The following is a 27,262-nucleotide window of genomic DNA, read 5'->3' as shown; positions in this document are numbered from 1 at the left end:
ATTGTAGACAAATCTCTCTACCAAATATTTAAGGCTTTCATCCTCTTTTTGGGTCATCTTAAAAAATTCATCCTTAAGGTCACAATGTATGCAATAATCTTTGTATTTTTCTAAAAATATTATTTTCATATCATCCCATGTCTTTATAGAATGTGTTCCTAGACCCATGAACCATTTACGAGCCCCATATTTTAAAGTAGCCATAAATAATTTCAGCTTTTTAGTATGAAGTATATAGTCATATGATTTTCACAATACCTCAAAATCAAAAATAAATATTTATGGATCCTCAGTTCTTAGCCCATGGAAGTTAGGGAGGATAGATGAGGAAATTTTTTTCATGGTAGAAGTGGTATCAATATCTAAAATAGGGAATCCAAAAGGATCATCTTCATGAAAATCTCCATCATCTCCCCTTCCACCTCTACCACCTCTACCTCCTCTAACATCTCCTCCTATTCTACCTCTTTCCCCACCAATTCTTGGTCTTTCCTCTCCATTGTATACTTCTCCTTCTTCACATGCCATTGTAGATTATTTAGAGCTAATATAAAGTTCAATGATATGATTTTCTACCTCTTCTTCATTTGGTTCCTGTACCAATGGTAGTTCAAAAAACATCCTCTTCTACTTCTTCCTCTTCATTAGGTACCTATAACTCCTATCCTATTATTTGTTCACGTATTGAGGAAATAAATATGAATCCTTCAGTTTGGGATGTAGGTTCTTCAACTACAACTTTTGTGGATGAATTTGGTGATTCCCTAGATTGAATTTGTTGTAGGGATTAATTCTCAGGTGGTTGTGGACAAAAAACACTCTCGGGTCTCCTGGGACCCAAGGGAAATGAAATTAAGTGACCTGCAACTGTTCAGAGATACATGCACATATTCATGTTAATCTAGAATCAACAAAGTAAAAGAGAAGAGTTACCTCTCAATCTCTAGTGTAGTTTCACTGGAGATCTCAGTGTGACAAAGGGAGGACCGCTTTTCCCACTCCTACAATAGAACTTACACGTAGACAAGACAATAATTAACCTTCACAACATATAGACCTTGATGATTAAAAGCATTAACATACATGAATATATAAAACTAGCATGCATCTAAGAGAACCATCAATCTTGAAATCGTATCAACATATACAGAAAATAAGTCTCAACATCATCAAGTAGACAAAATAAGAGCAGATCTATATTATCAGATGAGAGAAGAATGATTACAACCATGGTTCTTGAATCAAGTCTCCCCTTATCTCCTTAGATGCTTTCCCTCTCTCTCTCTCAACTCTTTGAAAACATAACAACACTTGTCTCAATATTCAGATCCTTGTTACAATGGCCAAGCCTCTAATTTATAGATGAGGAGAGGCTCTCTCCTTGCCAATTTCATCATGAGTTCAAATGAGGCAAAAGCTTGCTGTTGAATCGCTTTATTTCTCTTCCCTTCCCTTGAAGCTTTGTTTGGATTAGCAATGTTCTTAGTTAGCACTGAGGCAAATGTTTCCTGCTTTTCAAGCTGATATTTGAGTGAAAAGCGGAGTGTTAGTCAGTAAACTCGCACTTTTGACCATTAGAATCCCATAAATATCTAATAATGTTTCCCTTTAGGTAAAACAAAGTGTTAACCTAGGGACTAATTCCTTTTCTGATTATCGGGAGCGTTATAACTCCCTTTGTCTATTTTTCGGGTGCGTTATCCTAGAAAATGTGCCTGCAACTTAGCCTTTTTCTTCCAGTCAAAGTATCCTTCCCCTCTGAGCTGACGAGGAGGTCATTTTATGTATAACAGATGCCCCCTAAAGGGTTAGGTCATAGACAAAGATGATGGATGAAATAATTTATATAAACTGAAGAGAGAGAGAGTTTTGGAGCTTCAGAACTATATGAGACCTGAAAACAACATCATATGTCATAAATATATAACATGTCCTTAGTTGGGCATTCCCATGCTCAGTAGCTGTATCAGAGTGATTCTTATAAGAGGCATAAATATCATGTCCATCGATAGGCACAATGTGGAATTTGTATCATAATATGATCAATATGAAGAGTTGTCTATGAAAACAATATACGCAGCTTAGGAGAGGAAACAAGGTTGATTGATGTAAGCCTTTACCCAAGGTCTTGGTCATGGCCTCTCTAAACGACATATTTTTACACATGTGAATAAAGGAGTTGAAGTCAAACATGTGAGAAATCGTTTGATTACCAGTCAATAATGAAAACTATTAACAGATGTGAGGATGGCCATCGATAAGGATGATGGTCTCCAAGATGTCTAGTACAATATAACAAGTGTAAGAAGTTTTTTTTCATCGAACACTCATAGAGTTGTTCAACTAGAAGCCAATAGTGAAAACCCCCAATCAAACACAAGGTAACCTACCACTAAGGACTACAAGTTCTAGGGTACTGATACGTTTATGGATCTTCTTCCTAGATAATTTGTTGAAGTCGATAGGAAGAGATTGTTAAAGGTAGGAAATATGGTGTCCTACATCAGTTGACACGAAACGGGACAAGAATGATTGTTTTGGAGATAAATTAGAGTAATGGTTCAAATAGACAAAGGGAAATTTCAGGCATATTATGGTATGGTCGATATAGGAAGCAAAGAGTAGATGAATCCCTTGAATAATAGAAGATACAAAATCAAGGTTACCAGGGAACTTAGACTCATGAACACCAAAGAGTGTTAGGATACAGGGATGCAGGAACATCAAAGTACGAAGGATAAAATCATAGGATGGTAAGGTTCAATGAGAAGCTGACAAAGAGGATTGTTGGGGGGGGTGCCATGTTCAAGGGATTGACAAGGGTATTGCTGCCAAAATATCCTTTAGAATATAGATATTGAGCCATTGTTTTGTCCAATGTTTCCCAATCTGATTAAGTTTAACGAGTTTAGACGGGTAAATTCAATGGTCTTTTCATATTTAGATATTTTTAAAAGATCACAAAGGCAACTCCAAGGGGTACCTTTGTCATGGTTGATGACTGGGTGTGACAAAGGGTTAATAGTATAATTCGTTTTTCATAAGTTAGTCCATTTAGTTTGGATAAAGTGATAAACCTATGCCCAATAGAGGTCTACCTCATTTTTCTACAAGTATAAGGAGACAAAGTAAACTCAATATTCTTCGTGAAATTTTAACGAGTTAGATGAAGAAAAACTCGATAGATCTTCATAAAATTTTAACGAGTCAGATGAAGAAAACTCGATATGTATTTTTTAGTTTTAGGGAGCAAGAAAAAGAGAGAAAAATAATTGTTCAGGTTTTCCTTGTAGGAGTTTTATGAGCCTGAAGAAGTTAACTCAGGGGTTTTTCAGTGCAAGAGTGAGAAAAAGTCCCAAAAAAGAATGTGCTCATATCTTCTTTGTAGGAGTTTTACAAGCCTGAAGAAGGTAGCTCAGGGGTTTTTCAATTTTAGATCGAGAAAAAGTACCAAAAAAGAATGTGCTCATCCAGAGTCAAATTTGGTCAGGTGCAGGTTTAAACAAGATAGGTGTTGAAAATAGCAACAAGAAATGCCAAATATAGAAGTGCTAAAAATAGCATTTCAAGATACTTTCCAATTTTAGTTAGTCTCTAAACTAAAATTGAGAATTAAAATTCGAATTTGATATTAGCAGTTGTTTGAAAAATAATTAATTAATTCATCTTGAGTTAGTTAGTTGGAGAAAATCAAACATGAAGTCTATGTGAAGACATGCAACAGTTTTCCCTTTGATTGAGGAAGTTATCCCTTAATTAAGGAGATCAAGATGAGTTGTACTTTGAGTTGTAATTAGTTAGCTCAGTTAACTGAGTTAAGTCCAATTATATTAGTTCCAACAGTTTGTGGAACTGATTGTGAGTTTAGTTAGTTAATGCATGCATGCATGTAACTACTGTACTTTAGATAACTGAATATTCTCTCATAAATAACTCATGCATGTCAGTTCAGTCAGAGATCCAGTTGAGATCAGAGGATGGGATAGTGTACTATCAATTGCAGGAATATTCCATTGAGGATATCTCTTGAATGAAAAAGGAATTCATTCCTTGGAGATTGCGCAGTTATTTATGAGTTTGGTGAGTTGTGTGAGAGGTGATTTCACACAGGTGGCAGCCAGAGGACCCAGGAGAAACTACGCAAGGAAATAGGAGGCTTGGAGGACTAAAGGAAGGCATATGTTTTGTCTATTCAGTCTATGAGCAGCATTGAGGGATTGTACTAAGCGCTGGATAGCTTGTGAGCTAAAGCTTTGTGTAATCCAGAGATATTTCCACTTGTATGATAATACAAATAGCGGGGTTTTTAGCTGAGGCTTTCCACATTGTATTCTTATGTGTTCATGTGTGATTGTTTCTTCTTCATCTGTTATATGTGTTCCATTTGATCTTGCTCAAAACTGATTAAGCTTCCGCAAGTTTGTTTGTAGAAGTAGATCAAGTATTTTGCTATAGTATATTGCATTATCAGGTGATCTATAGTGGGAAATTCTACATGGTATTAGAGCAATGGTGATCAAAGTAGAGAATAGTATACAAAGAAAGGAGAAGTTTTAAGTTTGAAGTTACTGATTATAGAAATCGAATTCTTATCACATCTCAAATTTCACCAATGGTGTTCAATAGTTTGAGACTCGAGTATGCCCTGGATGGCAGCTCCAATTATATAGCCTAGAAGGATTGCATGGAAGCAGTATTAGAGGACAACGGGTTGAATAACTTCATTGATCAAGAAGTCCCCAAGCCAGTAGCTACTAATGCCCAAGAATTGACGGAATGGAAGAAATGTGTGGCTAGAGCGAGGAGGATTCTTCTGAAGGGAGTTTGAGACCACATTCTCTCGAGTCTCCATGGGAAGGAGACATCGTTTTCAATGTGTAAAAAATTGAAGGATCTATATTAGAACAACAACGATTAGAGGAAATTGGCACTGAAAGACAAGCTTTAGAAAATCAAGTGTGAAAAGGGTGACACGATCTATACATATCTGAACAAGCTCACCACCTACAGGGATGAGCTTGGAAGTGTAGGGATCATGACAGCCGATGATGACATGGTGAGTCTTGCTCTCCTCAGTCTTCCTAAGAGCTGGAATAGCTACCAAGACTCAGTAAATGGAAGAGAGAAACTACTAGATTGGGAACAACTTTGGTCGGATTTGATGCAGGAGGAGATAAGGAGAAGCACCAGAGATGGATCTTCATCAAAGCAAGATGATGAAGAAAATCTAGTCTTAGCAAGTAAGGTGAGGAAAGGGAAGGGGAAGGCTTCCCATTCCAAATGGAGTTCTTCCCATGGTGGGAAGAAGATTGACAATCAAAAGTGTGATGCTTTCATTTTCATGAGGTGGGCCATTATGCTACGAATTGTCCACAAAAGAAATCCAAGAAGGGATCGTCGAAAGGATCAGATGGTGAGGCACTGGACTCACAGTTCGAATTGGATTTCACCCTCATCGCATGCATGGTTTCATCAATGGTGGGTTGTGTTTGGTACTTGGATAGTGGAGCCTCATTCCACATGACCGACGACAAGAGTTTATTTAGTACCTTGGAGGAGAAGGACCTCCAGATGCGCATTGAGATGGGTGATGATGGAAAGTACCATGTTTCAGGTGAAGGTACGGTTATGTTTCAGAGGGAGCATGGAGCTCTTCTCACCTTGACTGATGTAAAGTATGTGCCTGGTCCGAAGAAGAACCTGGTATCCGTCGCCATGTTGGAAGACAAAGGCTATGATGTAGTGTTTAGCAAAGGAAAGGCATTCATGAGGTACATTGGCACTGGATAGACCAAGAGGATTGGGATTCGAGTAAAGAATCTCTACAAGTTGGAGGTGGATGACTGTGCTGCATTGAGTTCCAAAGTAGATTTGGTGCAAATCCAAGATATTAGCGAGCTATGGCATAGAAGATTGGGCCACTTGCACCATGGGGCCTTGAAGATCATGCAGCAGATTTCTACCGAACTTCCCAAGGGTAAACTGGAGCAAGTGGATACATGCAAAGGTTGTACCTTGGGTAAGTATGAAAAATATTCCTTTCAGGATCGAGACAGTCGAGCTGGAGCAACCTTGGAGCGAGTTCATATAGATGTGTGTGGACCATTCTCGACAGCCTCCACTGCTAAACAAAGGTACTATGTTATTTTTATTGATGATTTTTTGTGTAGATGTTGGATGTACTTCATGCAGAAGAAGGATCAAACCTTCTCAAGGTTTTGTGAGTTCAAAGCCTTGGTTGAGAAAGAATCTAGAAAGAAAATAATGGCCTTGTGAAGTGATAATGGTGGAGAGTATGTCTCTCAATAGTTTAAGGAGTTTCGTGTAGAAGAAGGAATTAAATGGGAGTTGATGGCACCCCATAACACACAGCAAAATCGGGTGGCCGGAAGGAAGAATAGAACGATTGTGGGAGCATCTTGAGCGATGTTGCATGACCAAGGCCTACCACTTCATTTGTGGGCTGAGGCATGCATGACAACAATATACTCATAGAATAGAAGCCCGCATCATATACTGGGATGAAGACACCAGTGGAGGCCTTCTCCTAGAAGAGACCAGATGTGAGTCACTTCAGGATCTTTGGATCATCGATTTATTGCCATGTGACCAAAGATGCTCGGAAGAAGCTAGAGCCAATAGCTGAGTTGGGGATACTTGTGGGGTACACTGATACACCCCACAACTATCGGGTGTTCTTGCCTACCAGTCAGAGGACAGTGGTACGCAGATATTTGAAGTTCAAGGAGCAGAAGACCATGCAAGTATCCTGTTGGGTCCTTATAATACTAGTGATTACCCCATTACTATTGTAGTTGTATCCCTTATTAATATTTTTGTGCCCCTATTGTCCCCATATTGTTATTACTGTGCCCCATAGAGTCCCTCTATTGTTATTTTGTGGCTTTATATTATTATTGTTAGGTCAGCTGGGTTATATTATGACTCCTTAGACTCCTATATATAGATTGGAGGTTTTGTCATTTGAATCATCCAAGAATTGCTCATTTGTGTAATGTAAAGGAGGTTGCCCCCTCGAAGAGGCTGAATTATAAGGCGTTGATCTCTCTTTTCTATCTTTTTGTGAGTTGGTTTCATAACATTTGGTATCAGAGCTTTGGATTCTAGGGTTTCGCTGCTCCAAATAGGTCATCATGGTATTTTCTCTATAACTTTCTTTCTGAAACGTTTCAAAAGTTAAAAAAAAAACCCATTTGAGAAGAAATCGCGCCGAATCTCAGGTCTGAATTTTAGGGCTTTTAGCGCTATATTTGTGGAGATATGATCTGAGGAAGTTGGTCTTTTTGCAAACTCCTGAAGTTACATTCCAAACAGGTGACCTGGGGAAAATTGTCATAAATTTCTCTCTGAGAATCGAATTGAAATTTCATAAGAAGGTACAAAAAGAGGACGGACTATAGTTTCTTGTGTATATTTTTCAGAGCCAAAGGTCAAAACAATGACTCGTGGAACGTCGTACAAGTTCACTCTACTGAACTAGTCTATAATCAGGCCATCTTGGGAGATTGTGTATAACTCTTCCTTGGAGAATCCAATTTGGATCAGACTGGTGGCATTGGAAAGAGGACACAGAGGGCTACTATAGATCAGAATTTCAAAACTGTATGATCCGAAATTGCAGAGATACATCAGATTCAATATCAAGCTTCTACAAAGTGAAAAAAGGTGTGTAGTTTTTAATTTTTTTTTTTTGCATAAGCTTGGTTTGAAAAATTAGTTTGAATTGGTAATTGATGCCCCGAGGAAAGAAAATGCAAACAACTAGTAAGCAACCTGAAAGATCTAGCATGACTCATAAATAAGAAGAAGACATGCAACATGATATATCAAAATTTCAAGACCAAGTGCAACAAGTGTCACTTGCACAAAAAGCAATAGAACCTAAGATGGATGGTTTAAGGAAAGATGTAGAAGCTAAGATGGATGGTTTAAAGAAAGGTGTAGAAGCTAAGATAGATTGTTTAAAGAAAGGCGTAGAAGTTAAGATGGATGGCATGGAAGCTAAGATGGATGGCATGGAAGCTAAGATGAAAGGCATGGACGCTAAATTGATGGCATGGATGATAAGATGGAAGAATTGAAGATAAATATGAATAAGTTGCTACAAGAAATGGTCACTAATGGTGAAATGGTAGTAAAGGAAACTCATGACGAGAACAAAAGAAATGTTAATCATGATTACATAGACTCTAATGTTGGATCGAAGACCCACAATATTCTGAAAATCGATATGAGGAAGTTTGATGGCAAGGATCCCGCAACATGGATATTACAGATGGAGCAATTTTTCGATCTCAATAATGTGCAAAAGACACAAAAGGTACATATTGCAACTTTATATTTGGAACCAAATCATTTTATATGGTACCAATGGCTTTGATCTCGTAAACAAATTATCACTTGGGAAATTTTTATGGAAGAATTGACAGCACATTATGAGGATACAAAAAGCAACACTTTTTTTAGCCAATTGATAAGTCTCAAACAAAAGGGTTCAATAATGGAGCACATTGAGGAGTTCCAAAAATTGAACATAAGGGTAAAAAATATTCCAGAGGAGCATAGGATTGATGTGTTCATAGGGACTTTAAAGGATAATATCCAACATGATGTTCACCTTTGGGAACCTGATTCATTAGAGAAGGTATTCAAGGTAGCAAGAAAAATGGAAAGCAAAATTATGGCAACCAAGAAGCATACCACTCACAACTATAAATATGGAAGTGTTGTTTCCCCTAGTCTTCCACAACCTATAAGGTTGACACCGCAACGATTGGAAGAAAAAAGAGCAAAAGGGCTTTGTTACAATTGTGATAGCAAATACACTAAAGGTCATAAGTGTGCTGAGAAGAAATTATTCTACATAGATTGCGAAGAGGAAGAAGAAAAGGAGCAAGAAAGGTCAAAAGAAGAGGATATACTCCAGGAACAAAGCCTAGATAAAGAAGAAATGAATCCGACCATATCTTGTAATGTATTGGCAGGAATTACCACTCCTCAAACCATCAAGGTAGAAGGACAAATAAAGAAGAAAAAGGTAGTAGTGTTGATTGATTCAGGAAGTACCCACAATTTTATTCATTGTAAGGTAGAAAAAGAATTGAATTGCTTCTTATATCTAGCACCAGAGTGTCAAGTGATGGTTGCAAATGGAGGAACAATAAATTTATATGGAAAGTTCCATAATATCAAGTTATCCATGGGAGAACATGTATTAACTAGCCCAATGCTTTCCATTCCAATGGCAGGTGTTGATGTTGTACTAGGAGTCCAATGGCTACAATCCTTGGGTACAATAGCTTTTAATGTTCAAGAACTTTTCATGAAATTTTCTGTGGAAGGAAAGGAAGTTGAATTAAGGGGTATTGTAGGGAAACCGAGAAAGATAATTAGCTCTAATGGTATGACAAAGCTTCTAAAAAAGGAACAAAGAGGTGTAATTGCACAATTATGTTCGCTATATGTTTCCACGTTGGAATCATCTATTTATCCAGATCTCCAAAAAGTCTTGGACAATCATTCCATGGTATTTGAGACTCCCAAAGGTCTCCCACCTATTCGTGATCATGATCATGCTATTCATCTAATTCCAGGAAGTGTTCCTCCAAACATCAGGCTGTACAGATATCCCTATGCCCAAAAGAGTGAAATTGAACGTATGGTTGCAGAAATGCTAGAGGCTGGTATAATTCAACAGAGTCAAAGTTCTTTCTTTGCTCCAGTAGTATTGGTGCACAAGAAGGATGGATCATGGCGCATGTGTCCGGATTATAGGGAGATCAACAAGCTCACTATTAAAGATAAGTTTCCCATTCCTGTCATTGATGAATTACTGGATGAATTGCATGGATCAATTTACTTCACCAAGTTGGATCTTCATTCAGGATATCATCAAATCAGAATGAAGACTGAAGACATTCCGAAAACAACATTTAGAACTCATGAGGGTCATCATGAATTTTGGTCATGCCTTTTGGCCTTACCAATGCACCTTCAACATTTCAAGGTTTGATGAATTCCATTTTCAAACCATTTCTTGGAAAATTTGTGTTAGTATTTTTTGATGATATACTAATCTACAGCAAGTCTTGGAAGGATAATGTTAAACATGTTGATAGGGTGCTACAACTATTGGAAGAGAAACAATTATATGCAAAAAGATCCAAATGTTTCTTTGGAGTACAAGAGGTGGAATATTTGGGCCATATTGTATCTCATGAAGGAGTTAAGGTAGACCCTAGCAAAATTAAAGCCATTAAGGAATGGAAAATCCCCACATCCATAAAGCATCTGCGAGGATTTCTCGGTTGACAGGGTATTATCGCAAGTTTGTTAAGAATTATGGGAGAATAGCAGCACCTCTAACAACATTATTGAAGAAAGATACATTTTCAAGGGACTTCAGAAGCAACAAAGGCCTTTGAGCATCTTAAAGAGGCACTATGCCAAGCACCAGTCTTAGCTACACCAGACTTCACAAAAACCTTTATTGTGGAATGTGATGCTTCAGGAAATGGAATTGGTGCTGTTTTAATGCAAGATGAAAGACCCATTGCTTTTGAAAGTCGTCCAATCAAGGGAAAGTTTTTACACAAAGCTATTTATGAGAAGGAAATGTTGGCAATACTCCATGCACTTAAGAAAAGAAATGGCGACCCTACCTAATGCAAAGACACTTCAAGGTAAAAACAGATCATGATAGCCTTAAATACCTTTTAGAACAAAGATTATCCTCTAAAGAGCAGCAAAAGTGGGTCACAAAGATGTAGGGTTATGACTTTGAAATCATCTACAAAAAAGGGAAGCAAAATGTGGTGGCAGATGCACTCTCAAGAAAGGATGAGGATGTGGAAGCATTGTTGTGTGCCATTTCTATTATCCAATCAGATTGGATAAACGAAGCAAGGGAGGAATGGAAGAATGAAGAAGAAGTGTGGGCACTTATTCGAAAGTTATAACAAGACTCCAGTACGTCTGATACATTTAGTTGGCAAAATGATTTGTTATGGTACAAAGATCGCTTATACCTCTGTAAGAATTCCCAGCTAAAACAAAAGATTCTTATGGAATTACACACTTCTCCCTTAGGAGGGCACTCAAGATTTTTAAAAACTTACCATAGGGTTAAGAAGGATTTTTTTTGGGAGGGCCTTAAATCAGATATTCAAAAGTTTGTGGCAGAATGTTTGGTTTGCCAACAAAATAAAGTTGAAACAATTAAGACACCGGGTCTATTACAACCTTTATCCATTCCAAGCCAACGTTGGGAGGAGGTTTCAATGGATTTTATCACAGGTTTACCCAAGTTTGAGGGAAAGAGTGTCAGCATGGTGGTAGTTGACAGACTTACCAAGTATGCACACTTTTGTGCATTATCACATCCATTTAAAGCCAGTACAGTTTCTACTGCATTTATGGAAACAATTCAAAAGCTACATGGAAACCCAAAGATTATTGCAAGTGACAGAGATCCCATTTTCACTGGAAATTTTTGGACATAATTATTTTCTTGTCTTGGTACTCAGTTAGCTCATATCTCATCTTATCATCCTCAATCTGATGGGAAAACTAAGATAGTAAACAAATGTTTGGAAGGATATCCTCGTTTCTTTGTATCTGATAAACAGACACAATGGGTCAAATGGTTGCCTTTGGCTGAATGGTGGTATAACACTTCCTTCCATACAACAACAAAAATGACCCCATTTAGGGCACTTTATGGATATCAGCCACCATCCATTACATCATATTTAAGAGAAAATTCTAAGGTTCAAGCAGTAGAACATCACATCAAACATCAACAACAAGTCCTCCAACTCTTAAAGGATAACCTCGTGTTGGCACAAAATAGAATGAAACAACAGGCAGATCAACATCGCAGTGAAAGAAGTTTTGATGTAGGTGATTAGGTATTCCTATGGACACAACCATATAAGCAAATGTCCCTTAAGAAAGCTAAGAAGGATAATAAATTATCACCAAAGTATTATGGTCCATACAAGGTGTTGCAAAAGATTGGTACTATGGCACACAAATTGGAGCTTCCTGCAGCTTCTCGATTGCACCCAGTTTTCCATGTTTCATGTTTAAAGAAGGTAATAGGCAACAAGCTCTCAATTCAAACAATATTACCAGAACTTGATGAGGAAAGAAAAATTATATTGGAACCAGAAGCAGTCACAGAAACAAGAACTCGACAGTTATGAAATCGATCAATTTCGGAGTATCTTATCAAGTGGAAGAACTTAGCTACTGAAGATTCCACATGAGAGGATGAGAATTTTATATAGAAGCATCCAGAACTACTCAAGCGTTAAGGACACCACTTTTTTGAAGGAGACGGGCATGTTGGGTTCCTATAATACTAGTGATTACCCCATTACTATTGTAGTTGTATCCCTTATTAATATTGTTGTGCCCCTATTGTCCCCATATTGTTATTACTCTGCCCCATAGAATCCCTCTATTGTTATTTTTGTGGCTTTATATTATTATTGTTAGGTCGGCTGGGTTATATTGTGACTCCTTAGACTCCTATATATAGAGAGGAGGTTTTGTCATTTGAATCATCCAAGAATTTCTCATTTGTGTAATGTAAAGGAGGTTGCCCCCTCGAAGACGCTAAATTCTAAGGCCTTGATCTCTCTTTTCTATCTTTTCATGAGCTGGTTTCATAACATATCCCTTGAGAGGGAGCTCAAGTTGCATGTAGAGGGGGAGCTTTTGGTTCACAAGGAGGAGGAGCCTCAAATTGATGCGGAGTAGGCGCATGCAGAGGATCCAGGAGTGGAGACATCCAATCATGCAAAGTCCTCCAGAGATGGGTGGAAATGCTCAAGGGAAGTTGATAGATTGGTGATGGATGCAAGAGAAAATGTGGGACAACCATCCTCTCAACGCAGACAGAGGAGATCACCTGAGTGATACACTGGTTACATGGGCCTTGTTGGGGAGTGTGTAGAAACCGAACCATCTTCCTTCGAGGAAGTAGTGCAGCAGTGAGTTTGGGTTGATGTTATGGTGGAGGAGTACGACTCCATAGTTTGGAGGAGTACGACTCCATAGTTTGGAGTAGTGTTTGGGATGTTGTCCCAAGGCCGTAGGACAAGTCAATGGTGAGTTCCCGATGGCTTTACAAGGTAAAGCAAGTAGCTGATGGGAATATGGAGAAACATAAGGCAAGGTTTGTTGCCCATGGTTTCTCACAGGTCGAGGGGATCGACTATGATGAGACTTTTGCTCTTGCAGCAAGGTACTCATCTATTAGATCGATGTTGGCACTATCAGCACAGATGGGTTGGAAGATCCATAAGATGGATGTGAAGACTGTGTTCCTCAATGGCATGATTGAGGAAGAGGTGTACATATAGCAGCCGGAAGGATTTTTGACCTTCGATCATGAGTCGCATGTGTGTCAACTCAAGAGATATTTGTACAGGCTAAAGCAAGCACCTCCTGCTTGTTACACCAGAATCGACAGTTATTTCACCGGGTTGGGCTTCACAAAGAGTGAAGCAGATGTGAACCTTTACCACATCATGGTAGAAGGTAGGCCATTGATCATTGTTCTTTATGTTGATGATCTGATATTGACAGGTGATGATTAGTTGATCAAGTTTTGCAAGGAGGACCTTGCAAGAGAGTTCGAGATGAAAGACATGGGTCTTATGCACTACTTTCTAGGAATGGAAGTGTGGCAGAAGGATGAGGAAGTGTTTGTGTCTCAAGGCAAGTATGCTAATGAGATACTCAGGATATTCCACATGGAGAAGTGCAAGCCCATGCATGTTATAGACATTTTTGTGCCTAACAGCATGGAGCATGAAATGTCAATAATCTGAGGGATCCAAAGTCCCTAAACATGTTGTTCTTACCCTTAGAGGAGCAAGGTCTGCAAACCACAGCACTGAAAATCAGTTCTCCACCTGAAAACACTCAAAAACAGGCTATTTCTGGATCATGTCAGCTGCTCCACTGAGCATCTACACTGAATGTCAACTTCTCCTCCTTGTACCTGCGCTGAAGGTCAAAACTGATGAAGGCTACCTGCGCTGGGCGAGATTGGCCAAGTGGCACAGTCATTCTGCAAGGTGTCAACTGCCCAGGAAGCTTCCAAACTGACACTTGGGTCAAGGAATTTGCCTAGTGATGAGTAAGAGGGTCTTGATCTCCAAGTGGAAGCAAGATTCTCCATGTGGACTCCAGAACTGAAGATTAACTAAAGTGGGAGAGGACACAAGTCAGCTTCAGGCCAGTCTCAAGATGACTCATCCTTTCTCCAAATCCCTATATATAGAGCTCTCTCATGAGGTCTAAGGAGGCTGGAATTTTGTGCAAGTAAGGAAGTGCTGTTGGTTTGTGTATAGAGCTATTGGGTGTTTTGCTTGAAGGAGGTGAAGAGGAGATTTCTTTCAGCTGGGAGGTGTTGTTGGATTGGGTCCATTGTGGTTGTAACTCTCTTAGAACTTTACTTCTATTATCAATAAAGTATTTGAGGTTCTTCTATATGCATGTGTCTTTATGATGAATAGATGCTTGTATATTTGATTTATGCTAATCCTATAATCGATTATGGATGTATGCTTCTTGTAGTTTCCTTTTCTTGTGCTTTTACAGGATCTGTGTGTAGCTGGGCCGGTGAAAGGGCAAGGAGCTAGGAGCAAGCAGCAAGGAGTGAATACTGGATCGACTATTAGCACAAGATAACGGTTAGTAGATCATCATTTTCTTCCCTTTCTCATCTCATAAAGAAGAAACTTTGAATAGCTTTGCATTCAGTTGTTGTTGAAGTACTATCACCTTCAGAGTGGGATAGAGGCATTCTGCATTAGATACTTTTCCCCCCAACAAATTGGCGACTCCGCTGGGGATCGTATCTTGTTGGTTGTTTGTGTTTTTGCTATTCATTTCATAAACAAAGGGAGTACCAAATCGAACTGTATTTGGATCTTTCAAATACAAAGTAGAGGGTAGCTACCCTAGCTCAGTTTCTGGGCAAGTTTATGATTTGAAGAGCTGATCCACAAGGACTCTAATAAGCTCTTAGTGATAGCTTTTCATCCTCCTTGTCATCCCTTAGTGTGTCCTTGACTGATAGCTTCTGATTTGAGCAAAAACTGTGAATTTTTGAGCAATCTGTGACCCGAAAACCACCAGAAACGAAAGTTTCGTTCTTCAGTGCAGGCTGTACAAAGGCATTCTGCATTTCAGCGCAGGTCCCGTGAAGGCTACCTGCGCTGAATGTCAAACTGACAGTGTACCACCTGCGCTGAACCAGTTTTTCCTAGTGCTACTGGGGTTCCCTCCTGTTTATTGCCCTGTTTTCACCCTTGTTTTTGTAGCCTGTTACCAGTCAATGTGCCTATCTGAAACCAACTTTCCTTGCCACTATTCTGCCTCGGTTGTATAAAGAAACTGTGTTTGTTCTTTGTGTATTTCTTGTATCATTTACAGTTTCCCATAACGAAAGTGAACTAGTCTTGCTGTGGCCTCTTAGATCTAGACCTGTGATAAAGTGTCGTTTTGATCTTAAGAGTTAGTTTATTTGTTGTTCATAGCTGATTGAGCTTTTTTTTTCGTCATATGGTTTGAATTTATATATTTCTAGTGTCGAAACAAGTAAATCCTAAGGTGTCTTTTGATTTTGGACAAGCTTGTTTGCTTTCACTTGAAATTGAATTCAAAGTTATACAACAGCTTTCTTCTTGTATTGCACCAACATTAAGAAAGAGAAAAGAAATACCTGCATTGTGCATGTGCATTTTGACAGTTTGTATGTTGATTTAGGAAAAAGTGCATTAGTGTGTGCTCTATGATCTGTGTGAAAAGATGATGTCTTTCTTTTCCCTCAGTAGTTAAGATTTTCATAAGTCGAAAAGATTGAAAAAGCTTGCTTCTCATCTTAGACTGCATTTAGGAATTTGTATCAAACATCTCGTGGTGAACCTTGAAAGGCAAACTTTAAAAAGATCAACTTAAAATATATTGAATGAACCTAACAATGCTTTGAAACATAATGCAAACACATAGAGGTCTAAGGTAGAGACGTGTTCCGGCGTCGTTAAACATAGTGACTATCGATCTCGAAGAAGGTGGGTGATTCCTCCTGAGAGTCGGTGGCACTAATACGGACTTGTGCTCCCACGTACCGTCGCGTATATATTGGGAGACGCCTATAGGAACAAAGCCTTTATCCATAGGAAGCCGTGTCGACCGCTCTACTGATCGCAATGCAGTGAACACAGCATTCACGAAGATCGACCACCCGTACCGTAAAACGTATTCTGTGGTTTTGCGAAAGGTTTGGCACACCCTCTGCCTAGAGCTCCAGAGCAGTTTCTTTTGGCCTTTTTCGAACTCTATAACTGAAAAAGTCCATCCGAGCATTTGTCACTTTGGGCTCGTTAAAACATCGAAGGAGACTAGAGTCATCTTTAGCTTTTTCTCGACTCTTTAAAACTGAAAAAGCAAGTTGTGTCTAAAGCGTCGTTATAAAATTTATTTTAAGCGAAATAATCATCACCTTTCCCTCGTTGATCTTCGAAGTTAGTCCACCACAAGTGGAAGTTCCTGTAGAATCGCTAAGAAATCTTTTGGATAGACTAGATATGTCTGAACAACCGTCGACATCTAGGACTGTGTCGTCCGACACAGCAACAGCAGAGCCTCCTGCTACTACTCCAACGATGTTCGCTGGTATACCATCTGTCCCGGAAAATTGTCAACAACAAGCCGGAGTCCAATCAGGGACAACGACATGGTTAGTTCCTATTTCTTCATCCGGATTATCATCTGGTATTTCTTATGTTGAAAATCAACAAATTGATCCAATGTGTTATTTGAATTTATGATCGGAGAACCCACAGTAATGGAGTTTTTACACCAACGTTTCGAATCCCAAATGGGATCCATCATCAGGGAAAAGAGAAAGATGAAGAGAAAGAGGATAAAAAGAAGAGCCAGATGGAGGGAATATATACTTATGAGGGCAGAATGATAGAGGTAAAGCACAGGTCGGCTGGAAAAATAATGAAACCTAATTTTAATTTTAATTTTTAATTTTAATTTTATTTATTGATTTTAATTTTAATAAATTAATTTTATTTATTTAGTAACTTTAAAACATTAAACTAAACATTTTAAAATAATTTTAAAATCATATAATTATCTAGATACTAAAATAGATAATGATAAAAATATCAAAAAATATTTTTAAAAACCTGAAACCCTAATGGTAATAATATCTAGAAACTAGAATATAAATTTTAATATTTAAATATTTAAATCGAAACCTAATAACATTAATATTTATATAACTTAAAGACATAACTAAGAATTTATCTAAATATTTATCTAACCTAAGGTCTAAATAAATTCATATATATATATTAGAATTACAAACAATCAAGCCTACAACTTCAAATACATATATTAAATTTAATCAAAATCAACCCTAAAGCTTATATCAATCACAAAAAACTAAAATAAATATTTTAATATCATAACATTAATAAGACATAATCTTTATATAAAATTAATATCTAAAACTAATGTAAATATATTAATAATATATTAATATTAATAAATATGATACTATAAGATAATGACACTATATGACAAAATAATGCTAATATATAAGACCTATAACTTAATAATAATAATAATATATATTGCTATATAACTCTAATATTAATCTAAATATGAATAAATAACCTAATGACTATATAACCTAAAAACTTTTTAACCTAGATCACTATATGACTTAAAACTTTTTTATTTTTATAACATAAGGTCTTAAATAGCTTAAAATATGAAATATTAATAAAAACCTAACCACTATCTAAATAAATTCAAATTAATAATAATTAATAATAATTAATAAAACCTAAATTTTATATTAATTCAACATTAAAGACTAGACTATAATAAGAACATGCATTAATGCCTAAATAATATTAAAAACAAACCATGAGATTATATTAATAATTAGGGTTCTAATATAATATAATATAAATAACCTGAAGATAATATTACTATGAACATCAAAACACTGCCATTGTCTCTAATTACTATCGAAACTAAAATTCATATCTATCTTGATAACTATCTTACGTGTTAGACAACTTACCTGCTTAGACAACTTACCTGTTAGACAACTTACCTGGGGCCGGGCTGACGTTTCTTGATTTCACTAATCAGGGGAAGCCAGCTTCCGCTAATCTCCAAACCGCCGTCTCTGTTCAAATTACAAGGATGCTTCAAGATTTCAAGGGCTTCTCTGATTTTCCGTTTCTGATGCTGCTCCTCTCTTGCGATGATTGAGGCGTTTTCTAAGCAGATGTGGTGTTTAGTCTTCAACGAGTGTTCTGCCAAGGCTGAGGTACGAGATCTTCCTTTCCTGATGTCAGCGCCATGTTCTTTCAGTCTTGTCTGGAGGGAGTGACCAGTTTCACCTATGTAGCTTTTCCCACACGAACAGTCTATTTTATAGACTCCTTTGAGCTGCAGTTTATCAATATCATCCTTAACAGATTTTAAATTTTGTCTGATGGTACCGGGAGCTGAGAATTGCGTTAGAATGTTTTTCTTTCTTAGGATCTTTGCCATTTTATCTGTGACCCCATGGATATAAGGTAGAAAAACCCTACCATCATGAGGTTGATCCTCCTCTTTAGGTTTGGGAGAGGACAACCTTTTTTCGGCTTTCTTTATGGCTTTTTTAATCTCATGATCCTTGTAGCCTATATTTCTGAAAGTTGAGATTAAATGCCTCTTCTCTTCATTTATATGCTCTGAGTCAGAAATTCGGAGGGCTCTAATGGCAAGAGTGTTCAGAACGCCAAGCTTTTGGGCTGGGTGGTGGTGGGAATCCGCATGAAGGTAGTTTTCCGTGTGAGTTGATTTCCTGAAAACCTTATGGCCCAAAGAGCCATCCTCTTTTCTGATGATAAGAATGTCCAAGAAAGGGATGCTCATATTTTCTTCAAGCTCCATAGTGAATTTTATATCAGGGGAAATGGAGTTAAGGTGATTGAAAAACTTGTCGAGCTCTGCTTTACCATGGGTCCATTTTATATTGGTGTCATCGACAAAACGCTTCCACCATGCTGGTTTTAAGGGATAAGATTCCAAGGCCTTCTTCTCAAAATATTCCATGTACAAGTTGGCCACAATTGGCGAGAGGGGAGATCCCATTGCTACACCAGATGTCTGTTCATAAAATGTTCCTTGGAATGTGAATACAGTTGACCTTAAGCAGAGTTCAGCCAGCTTTGCGGTTTCTGGATCGGTGACACTTCTTATGACCTGAATGGCTTCATCAAGAGGAATCTTCGTGAATAAGGAAACCACGTCAAAGCTTACAAGGATGTCATCCTTTTCCATTCTTTCATTTTTAATAAGATTCACAAAGTCATGTGAGTCTTTAATGAAGGAGTCAGTATTTCCAACCAGGGGCTTCAGAATCTTGGCTACATATTTAGCAAGCTCATAGGTTGGGGAGCCAATGTTATTAACTATCGGTCTCAGTGGAACACCCTCCTTATGGATCTTGGGTAATCCATAAATTCTAGGAATGGTTTCACAAGAGGGGGTTAATTTCTTCTTCAATTTTTCGTCAAGGTTGGAATCTGATATAATCTTTTTTACATCCTTCATGATCTTGGCCATGGGATTACTGTTTAGCTTCTTATAACTGCCACAATTTAGGTGATCATTCATTTTCTTAACGTAGTCTTCTTTATCAAGGATAACCGCTGCTCCTCCTTTATCTACTTTAAGAACAACTATTTTGTCATTATTTCGTAAGGAAGAGAAAGCCTTTTGCTCTTCTTTACTCTTCTTTGATCCAATGTGTCTTCAAAGGCCAATTTACCCTTTAAGTACTGGATTTCCACCATATGGAGGGCAGTATGCTCTTTCATTGTTCCCTCCCAGAGAACAACCATATGGGAGTTTACAACAAAGTTTAGGTCAAACTGGAATTACATCCAGCGGTTGGGTACCAATACTGCCTCAACAACCGGGGGTTGTATATTCAATGCAACCAGTACACCCTGTGTCGAATATTCCCACCATACCTGCTATAGTGAATGTGTTGCAAGTACAAGCTCCACCTGTTGTATGTCAACCCCAAGTTTCTCAAGTTGCAATACAACAACCCCTTGTCTCAACGACTCAATCACAATCTCAGGGTAGTGCCTCCTTATCTGGAGCGACTCAGGCTCAAACAAGTGCTGTGACTCCTCATCCCGGTCAATCATCCAGTATTGGTCAACAGCAAATGGTCCAACAACCAGAGCTGGTTCAATCTCAACAACCGCCATTCCAACAATCATATCAAGGACCTGAGCAACAAGTTTTTGTAAGTAATGGGCAACCATGCTATAATGGTTATGCCCATCAACCTTGTCAAAGTTGCCAACATTATGCTGGTCTACAAAGACCCATTGCTCAGGCGATACCATCTTATCCTGGATATGCTTCACCTAACCTGAATCAACAGTTGCCCTTTGTAGCAACTCTAGAATTACCAGATCTAAACCGGCTGACGAATGATCCAATTGCTTATGCCCCTTGGTGGCCAGCGATTCCGCATAAAATTCCGTCAGATATTCCTAAATTTAATGGAAATCCGGGTGAAGATCTGTCGAATCATGTGATGAAATTCCATCTATGGTGTTCATCGAACACCCTGAATGATGATTCGATAAGACGTCGCCTCTTTCAGAGGACGTTAATGGGTCCAGCGGCAAAATGGTACATTGAATTGCCTAGAGCTTCGTTCGACAACTTCAGTACCTTAGCCACAACCTTTTTAACCCATTTTCAATTACTGATAAGGTATGAAACGGGAACAGAACTCCTTACCAACTTCAAACAGACGACTGCCACCCACATATCTGATCATATACATGAGTGGCGTCGTCGTCGTAGGATGGTGAAAACATATGTTCCCGATCAGCTGTTAGCTGAATGGTTTATAAATTCGTTACTTCCTACTATAACGGAAGATGTGGCCAAGGGGGGAGTCGTAACAGAGGAGCAAGTTATCGCTCGTGCACAGTATTTGGACTTAGTTTATACTCAGTCCGGCACGCTCTACGAAAAAATACCCGACGCTCCTAGACCGGAATTTTCAATTCCTCCTCCTCCTAAATCAAACAATGACTCTCACGCCGGCGATGGCGTGATTGACAAGCACAAAATTTATAGTCAAAATGCAAATGAAGAACTTCTTTCCTCAGAAGTAAATGCCATGTCGACCGACAAGGGTAAACAACTGAAGCAACCAGGGGGCAAGAAGAAAAAGAAAGGGAGAAAAAGGAAACCCCCAGCAGGGTGTCATATATGCGATGAGGATCATTGGACGAAATATTGTCCACATATAGCTGAAGTTAAGAAACTCTTTAAGAGTTCAAAAACCCCAGCAGTATTGACTGATCCGTTTCCTAATCTAGGTCAAAATCTGGTTGCTAATCAAAATGCTTCCCGATCCCAAGTGCTTATGTTGTCTACCTCAAAGCAGCAAAATAATGCTTTGACGAGGAATAAGGATTACAGGAATCCAAAGCTATCGAACAACAAGGCTAATGAACAACCTAGTAGTTCGACAACAACTTTGACCGAAGTTGTGCCACCCATCGTCCCTGAGCCAATAATAAAGTCGCAAAAGGGAGCAGTACACAAATCGACATTTAATCCTTGTGTGAGAATAGCACAGATAGAGGACCTGGCCCAATCGCCGTCCGTTATGTCGACACTTGAGGTACCGCAAAATTGCCCCTCCCAAGAGCAAGCTTTATTATCAGCAAATGGTGGGATTGGCCCAATGGATTCCAATCTTGTGGCCTTTGATCATAAAGGATATGAACCTCAGTTACCAGCTCAAATAGCTTTCCTTATTCAAGTGAAAGCCCTCAACAAAACTGTTCATCGAACAATTATTGATGAGGGGGCATCTACATGTCTTATGTCGATGAGTTGCTGGAAAGATTTAGGCTCACCACCCTTGTCGAAATCGTCAACGACGTTAAAAGCATTTGATGGACGATCATACACTCCATACGGGATTTTAAGTAACTTGCAAGTTGAACTGGGGGGCAAAACAGTAGGAATTGATGTTGAAGTAATTGATGGAAACCTCGATTACAACATCCTACTAGGAAGGCCCTGGATCTATGCCATGGCCGCAGTTGTGTCAACCTACTTCAGGAAGATTGCATTTCCCTTCCAAGGAGGAATTACAATCGTCGACCAACAAAATTTTCTCCCCAACAGTTCTGTTATCACAAAATCAGGTACTGAGGGCTGCCAATCAGCAAGATTTTATGTAACTATTTCAGACCAGGCTTTAGACTAAGGCTTAGCCTCCTTAGTCAGAGAGGGCTCTCTCACAGATTATTAATATGGACTACTGACAAGGAAAGATGGCTAACTCTTCAAAAAACACATGAAAATAAGCTGGCTGGACAAATATCAGATTGATTCCCATTGGGCTTATGGAGTCTCACACCTCTCAGCAAACAAAAACACCATCTTTTCATAGAAATCAGGGCTCTTTACATCTACTGTTCAAACACAACTTTCATAAAACACAGTTTGCCATAGCATACAGGAAGTCAGAGCATGATACATGAGTTCTGAGTGATTATGCAATAACAAGACTGTAAAAGAACACTAAGAAAATAAATCACCATACATTTGAACAATAAGATCTATTGAGAATCCTGAGGAAAAACAACAGCTATTTGCATTACTGAAATCTGCTTTACATAAACCAAAATAGACTTGTTCTCTATCAAAACATCCAACCCTTATTACATCCAAGTCTGATCCATATATAGGAATACATGCTTAACCACCTCGAGCTTCCTCCTCCAGCATGAGGGGAGCATCGAAGGTTGCTATTAACTATCCTTATCTACTGTGTAACTAATTCATTAATTACATAATTGTTGAACTGTAATTACAAAAGGTCTTAATTTATTCAAAACTTAAAATCTGTCCTCCTCGTAGCATGATGCTTTTCTGACTCTTGACACATGTCTTCTTTCTGTTTTGGTTGAGGTATCTTGGAGGAGAATACACTGAACAAGCTGGCTTTGGATACTGGTTCCGTAGATGGCTCATTAATTGACCAAGATAAGTGCCCTGTTTTCACGGTCCCTGTCTCCCATCATTCTTCACTACTTAAAGAACATGTTTCCAGCTCTTTAATTCTTCACAAACAACGCATATCACCATACTCTCCAATGAGCTGGAAGCCTTATGAACTGAACAGGTGTACAAACAAACATCTCCGGTAACCTTAACCAGAACCCTAACAATTCGGTCATAAAGTACCTTTAACGAAACTTTAGCTAAAAACAAAATATTTCACCTTTTCCAAAATGCACATCTGTCATTCTCTGAATAGCTAGGAGAGTCTTTTATGGTTTCCCTTATGTCCTTGAGGCTTTTCCTTCAAAAATTTTCTGACCTCATCATTAAACTCTTTGATTTTCTAATAAAATAGCACCTACAGCAGTTTCGTAGCGCGCTACGAAACTGCTGTTTTTGCTAAAACAGAGTAAATTTGCACTAAAGCATCTTTTGTTTGAACTTATGACTTTTCAAACTTCCTCTATAGGTGTCAAAGACGTAGATGACTTCAAAATAGTGGAACTTAAACAAAATTGACCAAAACTAAGAATATCACCTTTTCCTCAAATTAGTGAGCTAGCTGACCTAGCTGTGTCTTCAAATTTGCAATCTCCTTCTTCAAAGCTTTGTTTTTAGCTCTCAGGGTCATGTTCATTTTTCTGATGAGTTTAGCTTGCTTGAGGGCTAGAACCGTCCAGGTATATACATCAGCCACGGAATCTGTCTGACCCACTAGGCTTTTGCTACCCTTTAACACAGCTCTTTTATAGTTGGCATACCTAACTGCACGCTCCTTAATCACATTCTTTGCTTTGACAACTTCCTCTTTGGCTGCTCCGACCTAATCCTTTATGGCTGTTTCCACTTGATTCTTTATTGCAATCACATTTCCTCCTTGGGTGATGATGATCTTTCTGTTTTTATCTTTATGTTTGACTGCCTCCACCGTTTTGGTCAATACTTCAATTACCTTTGTTCTGGGTGACTTTACAGCTTTCTTTCCTTTATGCACTTTCTCCTTTACAGCTTCTTCTCCTTTATGCACTTTCTCAGCCTCTTTAATTTGTTTCCTTGTAACTGGCCTTCTTGGCTTGAACATAAACTCCTCACTAGGCTCATCAAACCTTAATCTCTTTGAGGCTTTTGATTTCTTAGTGCTCTCAGGAGAAGATTGGGTCAAATCAATATGCATGGGTTCAAGATGCACTAGTTCTTCCTGCTCAAATTCAATAGCCTCAAGTAGATCACTTAGGCTGGCCTTTGAAATTGGACTTTCCTCCACAGCTACTGATTTACCTTTCTCCTTGCTTAATTGACCTCGTGTTTTAACTCTTGATGCTTTTTTGGATCCAGTTGATCCCTGTACATCTTTCTTCTGCTTGACCTTCTCCTTTGATGATGACTGAGGTAGCTGAGGCAGCTCTTTAATAACCAAGGGCTTGACTGGTTTGTTCAACTGAGATTTAACCTTCTTTTTCTCCCTAGCCTCCTTTCTAAGCTCAGCAATAGTAGGTTCCTCCACTGATTCTTCTTTTTCTCTAAGTGGCTGTGGGGTGAGACCTGTCTTACTCTGGAAACCGGCCATATAGATGAAAGAACTCCAATCCCTACCAATCTTCTGCAAACCATCCAGCACTAACAGTTTAACTAGGCCATGGTGAAACAATGATGTCTCACAATCATCCTTCCTCAATTGGATTTTGTCACACATCTTGCTGAGGCTTCGAAACAAGTAAAATGGGAGGTCTATAGATGCTTTACCCGTGAAATGAAGCAACAACTTGAAATGATAGGAATAAACTTTGTTATATATGCCCTCACAAGTTAATTATTTTTGAATACAAGTAAGAAGCATAGCATAACTCTCCTTAACATAACTTCTAGGTACAGCCTTGGTTAAATCTTCATTCTCATAGGCTTCCTTCAAGAATACTTTACAGGGGCTCATATCAAATTTGAAATTTTTGAACCACTCCTGCCCTCCTCTAGGAATCTCAGTTACCCTAGCAATAGCCTCTGGAGATACTAGGAATTCTAACATAGATACCTTGGAACTTAAGCCTGTAAAATTCAAGGCAAATTCTTTTGTTACCTGAGTGTGTCCTCCCTTCAGCCTTTCACAGAAACTCCAGCAACCAGCGTCTTTGAAGACCTTTTTAACACCTTCATCCCTCAATGTCAGGTCCAAACCTTCGGGCTTTGCCCTTTAACACCTTCCAGACCGATGCTCCTTCTTCTCCATTACGCTTTGAAAACTTTTGCACAGAGAAACACCGGCAGTCTCAACTCGAAAAACAAATTCAAAATTTAGAACGCAGGCTCGCTTGCAATGCAGCTCTCTTGAAGAAGAAACTCGGGCTCATTTCAATTTAAATATCTTAACATATAAGTTGGCCACTTCATGTAATACTAACAGAACATCATGACACAACTATGCATGACAAAAACATTTGAATGAACTTAATGTGCATGACTATGAACCTATTGGTGGAATGATGGCTCGTAAGTGCTCGGAAGGTACACTAACTGACAACAACTGACCGGACACAATGACTCATCCCCGGACATGAAATTTCGAAGATCTGTGCTGCAAAATCCCCGAATCCGCGATTTCGTAGCGCAGACAGTTATAACTTAGCGACATGTGCTGCAAAATGGCTGGCGCTACGAAAAGGCTAAAACCTTATTGCGCTTCAAAATCAGCCAATCAAACTGCGCTACGAAACTGCGAAAAGGACAAATGACATATACGAGATAAGACATGTCTTAATCAATCATGATGGAGGATGACTAACGGTTTTGAAAATGATTCTCATCAATATCATTGAAAAACATGACCCCTAAGTAGTAAACATAGGATAACAACCATTTGACATCCATTTTTAACAATGAAATTTTGGACTCAACTTATATACATGTGACTGCAGTTCTCAGTGATAACAGTGGCTCCACTTGGGATAGTGTGCTCCTGTAGTACACTAAGAACTCGTAGAACCAGTGCCTTGTCCATTAAAAAAAAACACACACAACTGGCAAGCATCCCTTTCAAGCTTTGTGGGCCTTCTCCTCGGGCTAAAGCTTTTCTGTTCAGCTTGTCATTTATTCTTAACAAGAAACTTCATAAAACGGTTATATACAATGCTCATGAGATAGTTGGCAGACTTTCACTGATTGTAATGCTTTAAGAACCTGCCATTAACAGGCCCTCCAGCATATGGTGTTCCATCAACTTCCTGCAGAATGTAAGTGTTTTTTCCATGGAAAGCAGAAATCTGATATGGCCCTTTCCATAAATTCTCAAATTTGCCATGTTTACCTTTCTCTTCAATTCTGGCTTCCCATTTTAGGACTTTATCATTAATTTGAAATGTGACCTCTTTGATCTTTTTGTCAAATGCCCTCTTGACTCTATTCTGATTTTGTTGATGATCTTCAAACACCTCATTCCTTTTCTCCTGCAAAGCTATCAACTGATTAATTCTTCGCTGTATAGCATTTGGCTCCTCTTCTAATCCCTGAATTAGCTTCATAACCGGTACCCCAAGAGATGCAGGGAAAATTGCTTCTGCTCCATACACAAGTTCATAAGGAGATGTTCCAATGGACCTCTTCGTGCAAATTCGGTCAGCCCACAAGGCATACTTCAGTTTCAAATGCCAAGCCTTTTTATTATCTTGCAGCAGCTTCTTAATAATCCTTACAAGACTCTTGTTTGAACTTTCAGCCAAACCATTCCCCTGTGGATAATAAGCAGTGGAATGACCCAGGGAGATGTGGTATTGATGACAAAAATTTATCATTCTTTTAGACTTAAAAGCCTGGGCATTGTCTGTGATAATCTTGATTGGACAACCAAACCTTGATAAAATATTATTTTCTAGAAAAGATATTATCACTGAGTCATTGGCCTGCCTGGTAGGTATCGCCTCTATCCACTTTGTAAAATAATCAGTGGCTGTGAGTATCCAGCGATGCTGTCCTGATGAAGGAGGATGGATTTCACCTATAAAATCTAATCCCCACTGTTGGAAGGGTTCTTCAACATAGATAAGAACCAATGGTAATGGCATGAGCTTTCTCCTTCCTTCAAATATTTGAC

The sequence above is a fragment of the Pinus tabuliformis genome, chromosome X (assembly GCF_031772625.1).
Source record: "Pinus tabuliformis cultivar Carrire ecotype Pingquan chromosome X, CPIR1, whole genome shotgun sequence".
Classification (NCBI taxonomy): Eukaryota; Viridiplantae; Streptophyta; class Pinopsida; order Pinales; family Pinaceae; genus Pinus; species Pinus tabuliformis.
Note: the sequence above shows the minus strand (reverse complement) of the source record.